This window comes from Ranitomeya imitator, chromosome 3 (assembly GCF_032444005.1).
Source record: "Ranitomeya imitator isolate aRanImi1 chromosome 3, aRanImi1.pri, whole genome shotgun sequence".
NCBI lineage: Eukaryota > Metazoa > Chordata > Amphibia > Anura > Dendrobatidae > Ranitomeya > Ranitomeya imitator.
The window spans coordinates 246,889,803-246,905,389 of NC_091284.1; the positions used below are offsets into that span (position 1 = coordinate 246,889,803).

Sequence of the window (15,587 nt, forward strand, 5' to 3'; positions counted from 1 at the left end):
TACATCACTGGTTTCAGGGTCTCTTTTCCTACATTATGCTGCTCTCAGATGAGGTAACAAAAACCTGCTGACAGATTTCCATTTACATGGCAGATGTAAAGCAATGTTTCAATATATTTTTTAAGTACAGAAAAGCTGTTATTCTGCACTTAAAAATGTAACTGCGTTTTATTTTTGCATGCACTTTTTTAGGCTCCTCATAGAAGCCTGTAGTGAAAAAAGGAACAAAACCGCACAGTTCAACAGCACTACGTGTGAATACAGCCTTACTGTCCAACCAAAGTGGATGTGATTTTATGAAAACTTCAGACCATTTTGCATTTAAAAATACTTGTGAAGTATTTGGTGCTTTTTTCACTATAGGTTTCTATGGAAAGCCTGGAAAAAAACAAATGTAAAAAAAATGTAGTTGCATTTTTAAGTGCAAAATCAAAGATTTTTTGTACTTTAAAAAAAAGACATTAAAAACGCTGCCCCAAATGCACCGAAAATTCACCAAAAAAAGGGAAAAAGGCATAAAAAATGCTGCAAAAATGCAATAATTGAAGAAAATTTATATTGTTTAGAAAATGTGCAGATAAAAAGCATCAGAAATATGCAGCTTTAAAGCTACATGTGAGCATGGCATAAGATTATTTTTGTTATGGATTTAATGGAGAAAAACAATCATGTCAATTTTTTGCGCCATTTACCATTTACCAATCACCAAATAATCTGTTCTTGAACAGGTTGTTACCAAGTACATATTATATACTGATTTGTGATGTTTGTTTAAATCAAGTTAATTAAAAATGTCATTATTGTAATTGGTTTTCATTATTTAGTAGTAATTTAATTGCAAGAAAAACAAATATCTGATCTCTTGACTGCAGGTACATAGAAATGCACTGGTAAATAGAGATTTATACAATGCACATGGGATATGCAGGTGAGAGAAGAAGCGGCACTCAAAAAAAGGGATTTTATGCTTCAATTTGCAAGTAAAAAAGATTTTAAGTTTATTGAACATTCACCACAGGAAAATATCACTACATTGAAGTGCCAAGGTAAGGTAACGTAACGTGGAATATACAGTATGAGATATATGACACAATTATCAATAACATCTGTGATATTCAGCCTATATATGGTTTAATCTCTATACATCCTTTGTGACAAAGTCACTGGTAAAGTATTGGAGGGTAGATATGTTTCACTACATCTAATGGAGTCAGTGATATAAAAAGAGTTTTTCCTCCTGTACATTTAGTCTTTTGTGCGGTTAAGCCAAGTTACATAATGGGCTGGCTTTTATGTGCACATCCATAGAGTGGGAGGGAGGATGCCCACCTTATCTCCACCTACAGAGCCTGCACCACCGTGTGCTGACAGGACTTGTGTGATGTCACAGTCATGTGATCAGTCAAATAAATAAGGCAGCACACTGTAGCGCTAAAACATGCAAACATGAAACATGAAAGATAAACTGCATTACTGCACTAGAAATATGAAAAAATGAGAGCGTTTAGCGCATAAAAATGGCCAATTCATGTGTACCTGGTAGCCACCTTAGGGCATCTCTCTTATACCAGGTCCTACACTTTCCTTTCCTCGCTGAGAATAAACGTCTCCATGTGAATGGGTACCTGTGAAACCTCTTCTTAGACTAAATTTCTCTCTCTCTGTGGAGGGGTAATGGACCTGCTGCAATTAAAACACCTGTGGCTAGGAGGTGGAGTGCTCGGTCAGAAGGCTAGTGAATACAAATTTCAAAAAACTGACCGTCACATCCAAACATAGATCAAGTGTGAACAGGTGCTGAACCTAGAGTCACCAACTCGTACACAGTCAAATAAATAAGGCAGCACACTGTGTTTGTGCCCATGTGGTTTGTTGAAGAACCTGAACCTTGGACGTTGCTAACCATGAGTGGGCTGATCCCCTCTAAGAGAAGGACTGTTTTGCTTTGCGGTTTTGCCCAGTGGGATGTGTTTACTTTATTCCAGCTTGGTTTATGCTGCCTTTATTAAACCAAGCATGTATTTAAAGAGACAGTGTTCCATTTCTGCCTCTGTGTCCAGCTGAGTGAGCCAATCTGTAAGCAGGTTGTTGAATGGAGTGACAGACAGAAGGCAGAGCAAGGGATAACAAATTAAACAGTTTAATTTAACAAGGGATTAACTCCTCACAAGGAGACAAAGGATTAAGGGAAAAATATGCAGGACAATAAGTGCAGAATGAGTACAGTCTTTTTAGAGAACTTATCGTGTCCTTGGTATCCCTCCACGGCAGGTGATCCCGCAGGGAATTGCAACGTCAGCCACGACTGAAAGGTTGTCCAGAGGTGAATCCTTCACATGACAGTTCGTCTTTTGGCGGCAGCATTCGATGTCTGTTGCCTTCCGCTGAGCCCCTAGTTCATGAATTGCTGGGGCCGCAGATATTTCTCCGGTATCCGGCCTCCTCTATTCTGTACACCCACTGTGCTCACAGTGCTGGTGCACCCTTCTTCTCAACGATCTCGCAAGTGACAGCAGGAGCTTTTGCACAAGGCCCTACGCAACACCGGTGCTCAGAAGATGAAGCAGTCTCCTTCCCCTGCCGCTTGCTGCATGTTCTCACCAAGACTGACTGCTTCCACGCACGCTGTGGCTTAGCTATGCCCCCTGCTTCCAAATCAAGCAATGTGCCCGGTCTCTTATTCTTTCCCCCGGAAAACAGAGGAGACAGCCCTGACCCGGCACAGGAAAGGTACCTGCAGCCCGGTCCTCCTCCTTACAGTTCTACCACAGGTGGTGTTAGAAATGCAGGCAGCATTTTCAGCACCAAGTGTGAAGGCCACAAGCCAGTATACGACATTAGGCAAGATGGAGGACCTGCATAAACATCAGCTACAAGCACAGCAGCAACAGCACCAGCAGCAATTACAGCAGCAGTAGATGGCGAAACAAGAAACCAGTAAGTTGCTTAGCAGCAAATACAGCAGCAACACAAGCAGCAGATTGACTTTCTTATAGTGGCAGTTCATGGAAGGCTAGCAGCTCCTGCCCCAAGTCCAGGTGATGACACGTACGTCCAGAAGTCGGTAAATTGAGCCATGCAAAAAATGACCCTGGGTGATAATGTGGAGTCATTTTTGACTGTGTTTATGCTACTTCCAGAGCAGGGGCGGTGCATCTCCATACTGGGGTACCCTACGGGAACCTGAGCCCCAAAAGAGAGGTAGTAGAGCCACCCCTGAGGGGAGTCCTAGATCCAAGGGGTCACTGAGGTGTTGTCAAAGGCCAAGGGTAAAGAATTGCTTTTCTGGAGATGTCACCATCCTGGACATATAGCCACCCATTCTCCCTTGTCCTCCGAAGAGCTAGACTGCAGCCTAGGGAGCTGCTCTTACTATGCATATCTTGCCTGCAGTGTAGACTATAAGCCTGGTGAGGGGCCACAGGCACCTCCTGTGTCAATAAATGGGGTGCTGGTGTCAGGAGGACTCTTAGACTCAGGGAGCTTGGTGACCCTGATAAGGGCCACACTCCCCCACCAGTTAATCCCAGGGAAACACATGGGTATCCGCTGTATCCACGGGGACGCCAAAAACTATCAGGTTGCCAGAGTGTTGATCAAAATAAGCCAGGGTACTGAGGCCCATGAAGTCAGGGTAGTTGAAGGTTTGCTGCACCTCGTGATAATCGGGCTGGACATCAGCCTTTTCTGAGACTTGTGGGGGAAGGCTGGGATACCAAGGGACTCAGACAGGAGCCAGCTCAACCCTGATGAAGCCCCATTGCAGTCGGAGATGGAAGAGTTCCTCTTATGTGTCCTGGCTGGTGAAGAGGACAAGATGTGACCAGTGAGGCCAGAATATCTGAACTGGGGGTTTCTGGCAGGAATTTTGGGACTGCTAAAAAGCAGGATTTAACTTTAAAAAGTGCACTTGAAAATGTGACTGTGATAAATGATGTTGCCCAAGAGCAGTGGGCCGACATCAGGTTCCCTTACTTTGCAGTCAATGAGAGATTGCTAAATGGTCACTAAACAGCAAGGGGATGTATTAGAGCAGCTGTTATTTCCAGGACCCTATGGACATAGGGTACTAGATCTGGCGCATGCTCATGTCTTGGGGGAAATCTAGGCGTAGATAAAACCCAAGAGCGAATCCTTCAGAGGTTCTATTGACCTCTGTGTCACAGGGACATTGTTAATTTCTGCCGGTCCTGCCTTACCTGTCAGCTAATTGCCTCCGCATCCCACTTCCACAGTCCTCTTGTTCCGTTACCCATATCAAAGTCCCATTTGACTGTATTGCCATGAACCTGGTTGGGTCATTAGTTAAGTCCGCCAGGGGTCATCAATACATCCTGGTGGTAATAGACTACTCTGAGCTAAAAGGAGGCGGTACCACTGAGAAACTCCTCCACCTGGAGTATAGCATGGGAGCTAGTATATACTTTCTCCTGGATGGGCCTGCAAAAGGAAATCCTGTGATACGCCCACAGGGTGTGGGGAAATATAGTGGACTCACTAGACCACTGATGGAGCAGTGGTAGCTGTATACCCAGTACACAAGAGACAGGAGAATGTGCTTCCAAAAAGCAAAGGTATTTATTTAAATGAAGCTTTAACAAACAGAAAGAGGTGCCCGAGAGAAGAACCCTCTGGACTACAACACTGAACCACGTTGTGGAGCACCGAGCAAGGTGTACCCCTATACAGGGATTCCCCCGTAACAACACCAGATGGCCTAAATGCCGCAGTACCCGCACCAGAGGGACGACCCATACAGACCGTATTAACAAGATGGTGGAATTCAGGCTCTGTCAATGGAGAGAATCCTGGAAGCTCTGTGTAGTCTTGGAAAGGCTGATCCAGCCGACAGCAATATCTGGATGGTTCCGTGAGGAGCAGCTTAGTCAGCCTGGAGTGGAAACCGGAAAGTCCAGAAGGATCCAGAATAGGGAACGGCCAATGGAGGATTCTGAGGAGACAGAGGAATTAGAAAACCAAAAGTAATAAACTACAGTTTGCAGAGCACAGCAGAGTGTGGCCTGAGCAGAAGGCCACAAACAACAGAATGAACACATTGCCCAGGCACCTCCCATAATGGGAGGATGCCTTTTATGCACAGAGCATCATATGTTATGATCCGGTGACCTTGGAGCCGCATGAATAACTTTCACTGGAGTAGGTGGTAACTGTACTGACCGCAAATCCTGATCTAACACCGCAACTAGAAGTAGCCGTGGGGTGTGCCTAACAAACCCTAGACACCTCGTCACAGTCAGAGGACTAAATACCCCTATAGATGGAAATAGGAATACTATCTTGCCTCAGAGCAGAACCCCAAAGGATAGGCAGCTAAGCAGGAGAAACCAGACAGAGGTCCAACACCTCCTAAGAACCATTGACAACTGGCAAGGACTAATGAATCCTGCAAACCTAAATACCCCAGTCAGAATTGCAATCAGCAGATACACCTGACCAGAACTGCAGCCAAGGGACAACTGCATTACCACCTACAACCACCGGAGGGAGCCCAAAAGCAGAATTCACAACAGTACCCCCCCTTGAGAAGGGGTCACCGAACCCTCACCAGAGCCCCCAGGCCGATCAGGATGAGCCAGATGAAAGGCACGAACCAAATCAGCGGCATGGACATCAGAGGCAAAAACCCAAGAATTATCCTCCTGGCCATAACCCTTCCATTTGACAAGGTACTGAAGCCTCCGCCTCGAAAAACGGGAATCCAAAATCTTCTCAACAACATATTCCAACTCCCCATCAACCAACACAGGGACCGGAGGATCAACAGAGTGAACAACGGGCTCACTAATGCTCCATCTGTTTTTCAGTCCTTCATGCATATCTTCCGGACTTATATTGATAAGTTCTTGATTGTATATTTGGACGATATTTTGAATTTTTCCGATGATTGGGAGTCTCATGTGGAACAGGTCAGGATGGTATTTCAGATCCTTCGTAACAATGCCCTATTTGTGAAAGGGTCTAAGTGTCTCTTTGGGGTGCAGAAGGTTTATTTTTTGGGCTTCATTTTTTCTCCCTCGTCTATAGAGATGGATCCGGTTAAGGTTCAGGCCATTCATGATTGGATTCAGCCTACATCCGTGAAGAGCCTTCAGAAATTTTTGGGTTTTGCAAATTTTTATCGCCGTTTCATTGCTAATTTTTCCAGCGTGGTTAAACCCTTGACCGATTTGACAAAGAAAGGCGCTGATGTGGCGAATTGGTCCTCTGCGGCTGTCTGTGCCTTTCAGAAGCTTAAACGTTGATTTACTTCTGCTCCGGTGTTGCACCAACCGGATGTTTCTCTTCCGTTTCAGGTTGAGGTTGACGTTTCTGAGATTGGGGCAGGGGCCGTTTTGTCTCAGAGGGATCCTGTTGGTTTCTTAATGAAACCGTGTGCCTTCTTTTCCCGTAAGTTTTCGCCTGCTGAACGCAATTATGATGTCGGCAATCGGGAGTTGTTGGCTATGAAGTGGGCGTTTGAGGAGTGGCGACATTGGCTTGAGGGAGCTAACTGTTGTGAATTCTGCTTTTGGGCTCCCTCCGGTGGTTGTAGGTGGTAATGCAGTTGTCCTTGGGCTGCAGTTCTGGTCAGGTGTATCTGCTGATTGCAATTCTGACTGGGGTGTTTAGGTTTGCAGGATTCATTAGTCCTTGCCAGTAGTCAATGGTTCTTGGGAGGTGTTGGACCTCTGTCTGGTTTCTCCTGCTTAGCTGCCTATCCTTTGGTGTTTTTTGCTCTGAGACCTCGATCCTCCGGTGATTCCATTCAGCAGGTTAAAATCGTCATCTCCCTGCTGCGTGGCGATCCGCAGGATTGGGCGTTTTCCCTGGAATCTGGGAATCCGGCTTTGCTTAATGTAAGTTTACAGTTGTTTTTAAAACTCAAAAATTTGGACCTGTCACCAAAAAACAAAGCAGGAGTAGGAATCTTCGGTTCTAAAACAGGAGTCTGAACAATATAATCAGAAATACCCTGTACCCTAGCAGCAAGCTGGTCTACATGAGAAGCTAATTCCTGAACATCCATGCTCGCACAAGACTCCTCAGCCTCCCAGAGATAAAGAGGGAAGAGAAGACAAAGCAGACTGCAGAGAAAAAAAAATGGCTCAACACCTTTCTTCCCTTCTTCTGAGATGCATTTAACTCATTATGGGCCAGTTGTACTGTTATGATCCGGTGACCTTGGAGCCGCATGAATAACTTTCACTGGAGTAGGTGGTAACTGTACTGACCGCAAATCCTGATCTAACACCGCAACTAGAAGTAGCCGTGGGGTGTGCATAACAAACCCTAGACACCTCATCACAGCCGGAGGACTAAATACCCCTATAGATGGAAATAGGAATACTATCTTGCCTCAGAGCAGAACCCCAAAGGATAGGCAGCTAAGCAGGAGAAACCAGACAGAGGTCCAACACCTCCCAAGAACCATTGACAACTGGAAAGGACTAATGAATCTTGCAAACCTAAATACCCCAGTCAGAATTGCAATCAGCAGATACACCTGACCAGAACTGCAGCCCAGGGACAACTGCATTACCACCTACAACCACCGGAGGGAGCCCAAAAGCAGAATTCACAACAATCATAGCACAGAGAGCCTTAATAGAGAACAGGTGCTCTGCTGTTTTAAGTATGTGCAGGAAGCGGGGCGCACCTCCTAAGAGCATTTCCAGGACACTTGCCAAGAGCATGCAGGTTCTTAGCAGAGAAAGGAGCCGCTGATCGTCTGGAGCCACGGACAGGGTAAGTAGTACCAGTGGAGCTGCGTGAAAGGTGCCGGTCTCCCTTCGCAGCGGAGACTCGACCTGCAGCTGAGGGATGACATCCTGACACCACACACCATTCATGTCCAAGATAATGAGGGAGTTGTGCAAGGCCCTCCAAATTACCCAACTTAGGACATCGGTGTACCATGCGCAGAAGGCAGCCTGGGGTTAGAGAGATTCAATAAGACCTTGAAATTTATGTTAAAAAAGGTCGTGGAGAAGGATCGCCGAGATTAGGATTGCCTCCTGCCATACCTACTATTCTCTATTAGAGAAGTCCCACAGGTCTCTACAGGGTTTTCACCATTCAAGCTCTGATACGGGCGGCACCTTTGGGGTCTTCTGGCCATTGCAAAGGAGACCTGAGACGAGGAGGTAACACCCCACCAAAGTGTTATTGAACATGTGACCCAGATGCAGGATAGGATCGCGAGTGTGATGCTGATTGTGAGGTAGAGTCTCCTCCAAGCACAAGAGGCCAAGGCAAGGGTCTATAATTGGACAGCAAAACTGAGAAAGTTTTGCCTTGAAAACCAGGTGTTCTTTTTGATCCCCACCATTGAAAGTAAATTCCTGGCCAATACGAGGTTGTCGAAAAGTTGAATGATGTCAACAACAAGGTCCACCAACCAGTGAGAAGAAAACCATACTGTGTGTATCACATTAACCTACTGAAACCGTGGCGAGACAGGGATCTGGTAGAAGCAACGTGCCTAGGGGCCCATCCTGAAGCCAAGGTAGAGGATGTCACAGTGGCAGAGACACTGTCGCTGGCCCAGAAACAACAGTACCATGAGCAGCTTCAGCAGAACAGAGACCTGTTTTTGGAGTTACCAGGATGTACGCAGGTTGTGGAGCATGAAATCCTGACTGAACCGCATGTGAGGGTGAACCAAAGGCAGTATTGGATTTTTGAAGATCGCAGTGAGGTCATCTCCAAGGAGGTGAAGAGAATGTTGAGCCTGGGCAACATTGAGGAGTCAAAAAGCAGCTGGTCCAGCCCTATTGTGCTGGTGTCGAAGCCAGATGGGGAGTGGTGCTTCTGTGACGATTACAGGAAGCTCAATGAGGTGCCCAAGTTCAACGTGTATCCGATGCTCCGGGTCGATGAGCGTATTGACAGGCTAGGGCCAGCCAGATACATCACCACCGTGGACCTTACGAAAGGGTACTGGCAATTTCTCCAAGAATTCGCCAAGGAGAAGACGGCTTTCTCTACACCTGACAGGTGCTTTCAGTATACCCGGATGCCGTTTGGACTACATCAAATTTTGTTTGAATGCAGATTGCACATTTTCTGTTAGTACAATAAACCTCATTTCAAGGCAGAAACATTACTGTGTCCAACAGTTATTAGATATATGAAACTAAAATAGCTGTTGCAAAAAAACAATTTTTATAAAACATTAAGCTTAAGATTAATAGGGGTGCCCAAACTTTTTCATATAACTGTATATATATACTGTATGATAGTCAACATCCACGCAATATGGTGAGATCAATACCTCTAAGTCAATTAATGAGAGTGTGATGAATTGTGAAAGAGGCAGGCGAGGTAGAAGGGGTCATGGATTCTCTAGTAGGAAAGTTTTTGCAGAGAGGATATCCTAAAGAATTACTGAATGTAACTAAGAAAGAAGTTTTAGGATGTGAAAGGATAGAGTTATTAAAAACTAGATCAAAGAAGAAAATATTGACCCTAATCCCCTTAGTAACGACTTACACAAAGAAAAGTAGGGACATAGCAAATATTATTAAAAACATTTGGGGTGTTAATGAGATGTCTACCTGGAGTAGAAGGATTTGGAGAGTCGCCGCTTTTTTCCTACAGGAAGAATAGTAATATTAGAGATAATTTGATTAAATCAGATATTGGCCCTTTGAAAAAAGTTTGCCAAACCTCATTAACGGAGGTAGAGAAAAAAGGTTGTTCTCCATCCTTGTCATGTGTAAATTATGCACTTATGATAAAGGGGTCAACATTTGAAAACCTGATACTCATAAGGTTTACACAATTAAACAATATTCAATATGTAATTCTGATCACGTTGTAAATCTCCTTCAATGTCCCTGTAATTTATGGTATATTGGTGAGAAAACGTGTGATTTCAAAACGAATATATAATCACAGGCATACCATTAGGAAATAGAGGTTAGACCTTCCAGTCTCCAAACATTTTGTTGAACAGAAACACACGGAAAAAGAACTTAGATTTAGAATAATTGATACAATCCCGGTTCAAAGGAGAGGGGGCATTAGAGTGTGCTTCTTGAAAAAACAGGAACTTAAGTGGATATATGAGCTAAACCCTCTTAAACCAAAGGGGTTGAATATGGATTTTAAGATTCATTCTATTGCTTAAATATAGTCTCTTTTTGTATTGGTTTTCTCATAATCCGTATTGTTTGGGCCTCAGATTATTCAGGATATGTTTCTTTTAGAAATATTTGTAAATATATCCTAATTTTAACTTATCTGTTTTTTATTCTTTATAGATACATCACCCATTGTCGCAAGTCACTTGACACCTTATACTCACCTGGGATAAAGTATAACCATATGGATGACGGAAGATATTTGTTTTCTTATGTTTTTTTTTTTTTGCATGTCATTACAATGTGTAGGACTGTCAGCCAATAATATATGACGATAAAGGATGCATGTGCTTTTTATTATTTTTTTGTTACAAAATTTTTTTCTTATTGAATAAAAATGGATGCTAGGGAGTAGATATACTTACCCATATAGATACCGGGGTTGAGACATCATGGTCTGGAAAGATCATGTGTTTCCCTAAGGTGCTATTTGGTGACTGGAGGTAGCCCGGACAGGGTGCCGTCCGGTCCACCAGGGTAGGTTAAAATACCTTTAAAAACCCTCAAAGCACCCACATTCCTATTATGTTCACCTCTGTAAAATAGCAACTTGAAACATAGCTAAAAGTGTAATATAATTGCCTTTTTTTTAAAAAAAACAAAAACAAAACAGTAGTTGCTAATCAGAGAAGTGACAATATCTATATAAGAAATGGGGATTCTAAGTTTTCCATCAGAAATAGGGTTAAGGCAGCTTTACGTGCTCTAGAGATGCGCTGTGAATTGAAAGCGCTGCCCTCTGAGATTCAGATGGATTTCTCTGCAACATAAGCTTGGATTATTTCATTATGCCACATCTAAGATGGCGCCAAGATGTCAGTAGTATGGAAGTGTGCAAGCGCGAGTCGGAGGTGCCACACACTCCATAGGATTGGCCGACAGCCTATGACAAGGTAGTGATGCGCTGAAACAGCGTGAATGGCATTCTCCATGTGGAACAGCATGATCCCATGGGGTAGGACATATATATTTTTGTTACACAGCTGCACTAAATATAATAGTGTGATTAAGCCTCGTTTGATGCATGATGGTAATACATATAAGAAATGGGTATAGAATTAATTTTAATATAAATATAAATGACACTTTAGCACATAAGCACTTTTTTGACACTATATATGAAATGGTGTCACATGAATGACAATGGATTTGTATATATTTCATGATATGTTTTCCTGATTCACTTTACCATATGATAATGAATATTCAATGAATGTTCATTATGTCTATAAAAGCACACTTGTTTGTAACACCCACTGCTTGAGAAAGGCGTAGTGTGAGCCGAAACGTTGCCCAGACATGTGGGTCTGAATAAACTTTACCACTTTTTCACTTTGAATACCATGGAGTGCTGCCTCCATATATATACTAGATTATAGCCCGATTCTAATGCATCGGGTATTCTAGAATATGTATGTAGTTTATTTATGAAGATTTTAGAATAATACATTGAATACACAGGATTCGGCCAATCGCGACCAATTAGCGAAGCGTGGTTCAAATCCCATGCCAATTCGCGTCCGGACTGTGTCTGTCGCTGATTGTTCGCAGCCGGCCACGTAGTATATAGCACAGCCACGTAGTATATCGCTCAGCCACGTAGTATATAGCACAGCCACGTAGTATATTGCACAGCCCACGGAGTATATAGCACAGCCCACGGAGTATATAGCACAGCCATGTAGTATATAACACAGCCCACGGAGTATATAGCACAGCCCATGGAGTGTATAACAGTCCACATAGCATATAACACAGCTCACGTAGTATATAACAGCCCACACACACAGTATATAACACAGCCCACGTAGTATATAACAGCCCACGTAGTGTATAACACAGCCCATGTAGTATATAGCACAGCCCACGTAGTATATAGCACAGCTCACGTAGTGTATAACACAGCCCACATAGTATATAGCACAGCCCACGTAGTATATAGCACAGCCCACGTAGTATATAACAGCCCATGTAGTATATAACACAGCCACGTAGTATATAGCACAGCCCACGTAGTATATAGCACAGCCACGTAGTATATAGCACAGCCACGTAGTATATTGCACAGCCACGCAGTATATTGCACAGCCCACATAGTATATTGCACAGCCTATGTAGTATATAGCACAGCCCACATAGTATATAACAGCCCATGTAGTGTATAACACAGCCACGTAGTATATTGCACAGCCACATAGTATTTAGCACAGCCCGTGTAGTATATTGCACAGCTCCATAGTATATAGCACAGCCCACAGAGTATATAGCACAGCCCCATAGTATATAGCACAGCCACATAGTATATTGCACAGCCACATAGTATATTGCACAGCCCACATAGTATATTGCACAGCCCACATAGTAAATAGCAATGTGGGCATCATATCCCTGTTAAAAAAAAAGAATTAAAATAAAAAATAGTGATATACTCACCTTCCGTTGGCCCCCGGATCAGGGTGAAGTGTTTACCGATGCTCCTCGCGCGCTCCGGTCCCAAGAGTGCATTGCGGTCTCGCGAGATGATGACGTAGCGGTCTCATGAGACCGCTACGTCATCATCTCGCGAGACCGCAATGCATGGAGCGGTCACCGGGGCGTCGCGAGGAGCGGGAAAGGCCTGTTCTGGATCTGAGGGGCCGACGGAGTGTGAGTATATAACTATTTTTTATTTTTTTATTATTTTTAACATTAGATCTTTTTACTATTGATGCTGCATAGGCAGCATCAATAGTAAAAAGTTGGTCACACAGTGTTAATAGCAGCGTTAACCGAGTGCGTTACACCGCGACATAACGCGGTCTGTTAAAGCTGCCATTAACCCTGTGTGAGTGCTGACTGGAGGGGATTATGGAGCGAGCACTGACTGTGGGGAGGAAGGAGCGGCCATTTTGCCGCCGGACTGTGCCCGTCGCTGATTGGTCCTGATTGTTTTGCCGCGACCAATCAGCGACTTGAGATTTCCGTGACAGACAGAAAGACAGACAGACAGAAAGACGGAAGTGACCCTTAGACAATTACATAGTATATATATATATATATATATATATATATATATATTATATTAAGCTGAATGTTTGTGTGTATGTGTGTATGTCCGGGATTGGCATCTGCACTGTCGCAGCTACAGCCACAAAATTTTGCACGGTCACATGTCTGGACCCCGAGAGCATCATAGGCTATGTTGTGAGGCGAAATTTTAACCCCGCGCGTTCCAATTCACCAAACAATTTTACCCCTATCTACATAATAGGGAAAAAGTGAAAGGAAAAGGGTTGGAGGCAAATTGACAGCTGCCAGATTTGAACAAGGGGCACTTAAAGAGTGAGAGCAATGGCGCCAAAGAGTATATACCGTACAGTTGCTAAGGTGGGGCCCCGACATGGGATACTCACCACACACGGGGATATGAACACACACACAAAATGTGCCACACACTACCACGTGCTTGAACAAATATACCACCCTCAGCACACATTTCACCACACATACACCAACCTCGCCACATAAAAGTCGAAACACAAAAGTCGCTGCTCAAAACTCGCCATGCGCAAAACTCGCCACATGCAAAACTAGGCTCACGCAAAACTCGCCACACGTGCAAAACTCACCTCATGGAAAACTCGCCACATGCAAAATTTGCACACGCGGAAAAATTGCCACATGCACAAAAGTTGCAACACATGCAAAAGTTGCCTCACACAAAACTTGCACATACTCAAAACGCACCACACATAAAACTCGCCACGCACAAAACTCGCCATGCGCAAAACTTGCTGCACACAACTTGCTACACTAACCTGTCACATGCAATTCGACACAAAAAGTTGCTACACGCATGTTGCCACACAAAACTCATCTCACAAAAGTCGCTACATGCATGTTGCCACATGCAACTCAACACACACAACTTGACACATGAAACTCGTCTTAAAACACACACAAGTCTGGTATTATCCTTCAAAAATAAAAATCTGATTAATAAGCCGACAAACTACAATAGCAACAAATGTACCATATAGGAAATACGGCAGCTGTCAGTCACATGACCTGTCTATTATGTGTATGTGTGAGCTAATATATATTGCCAGGGGGGAGGGCTTCCTGTTGGCTGGGGATTTATCAGGCTGCCAATTTAGCTTACAAATACTGAGGTAAAAATACTGACCAAATAACGTGTGAACGCAGTCTAATACAGGAGATAACATACAGATATATACTATATATAGGAGGAGATGACACACAGGTATATACTATGTACAGGAGGAGATGACACACACATATACTACAGTTGTGGCCAAAAGTATTGACACCCCTGCAATTCTGTCAGATAATACTCAGTTTCTTCCTGAAAATGATTGCAAACAGAAATTCTTTGTTATTATTATCTTCATTTAATTTGTCTTAAATGAAAAAACACAAAAGAGAATGAAGCAAAAAGCAAAACTTTGATCATTTCACACAAAACTCCAAAAATGGGCTAGACAAAAGTATTGGCAACCTCAGCCTAATACTTGGTTGCACAACCTTTAGCCAAAATAACTGCGACCAACCGCTTCCGGTAACTATCAATGAGTTTCTTACAATGCTCTGCTGGAATTTTAGATCATTCTTCTTTGGCAAACTGCTCCAGGTCCCTGATATTTGAAGGGTGCCTTCTCTAAACTGCCATTTTTAGATCTCTCCACAGGTGTTCTATGGGATTCAGGTCTGGACTCATTGCTGGCCACCTTAGAAGTCTCCAGTGTGACCCATGACCTCTGAGGGAGATCCAGCTTTCTCACACTGGGCCCTACATTATGCTGCAAAATTTGTTGGTAGTCTTCAGACTTCATAATGCCATGCACACGGTCAAGCAGTCCAGTGCCAGAGGCAGCAAAGCAACCCCAAAACATCAGGGAACCTCCGCCATGTTTGACTGTAGGGACCGTGTTCTTTTCTTTAAATGCCTCTTTTTTTCTCCTGTAAACTCTATGTTGATGGCTTTGCCCAAAAAGCTCTACTTTTGTCTCATCTGACCAGAGAACATTCTTCCAAAATGTTTTAGGTTTTTTCAGGTAAGTTTCGGCAAACTCCAGCCTGGCTTTTTTATGTCTCGGGGTAAGAAGTGGGGTCTTCCTGGGTCTCCTACCATACAGTCCCTTTTCATTCAGACGCTGACAGATAGTATGGGTTGACACTGTTGTACCCCTGGACTGTAGGGCAGCTTGAACTTGTTTGGATGTTAGTCGAGGTTCTTTATCCAACATCCGCACAATCTTGCGTTGAAATCTCTTGTCAATTTTTCTTTTCCGTCCACATCTAGGGAGGTTAGACACAGTGCCATGGGCTTAAAACTTCTTGATGACACTGCGCACGGTAGACACAGGAACATTCAGGTCTTTGGAGATGGACTTGTAACCTTGAGATTGCTCATGCTTCCTCACAATTTGGTTTCTCAAGTCC

General features: G+C 43.7%; 1 long non-coding RNA gene across 1 annotated transcript in view; it reads left to right on the forward strand.

The window, feature by feature from the left end:
• LOC138672025 (uncharacterized) overlaps positions 1–10,389 on the forward strand; it is a 46,930-nt gene extending 36,541 nt beyond the window's left edge. Inside the window, exons 2-3 of the long non-coding RNA XR_011319536.1 lie at positions 873–1,046; positions 10,266–10,389. This is a non-coding gene — a long non-coding RNA (uncharacterized lncRNA). The remainder of the gene's footprint in view (positions 1–872; positions 1,047–10,265) is intronic.
• Positions 10,390–15,587: the final 5,198 nt, after the last annotated feature.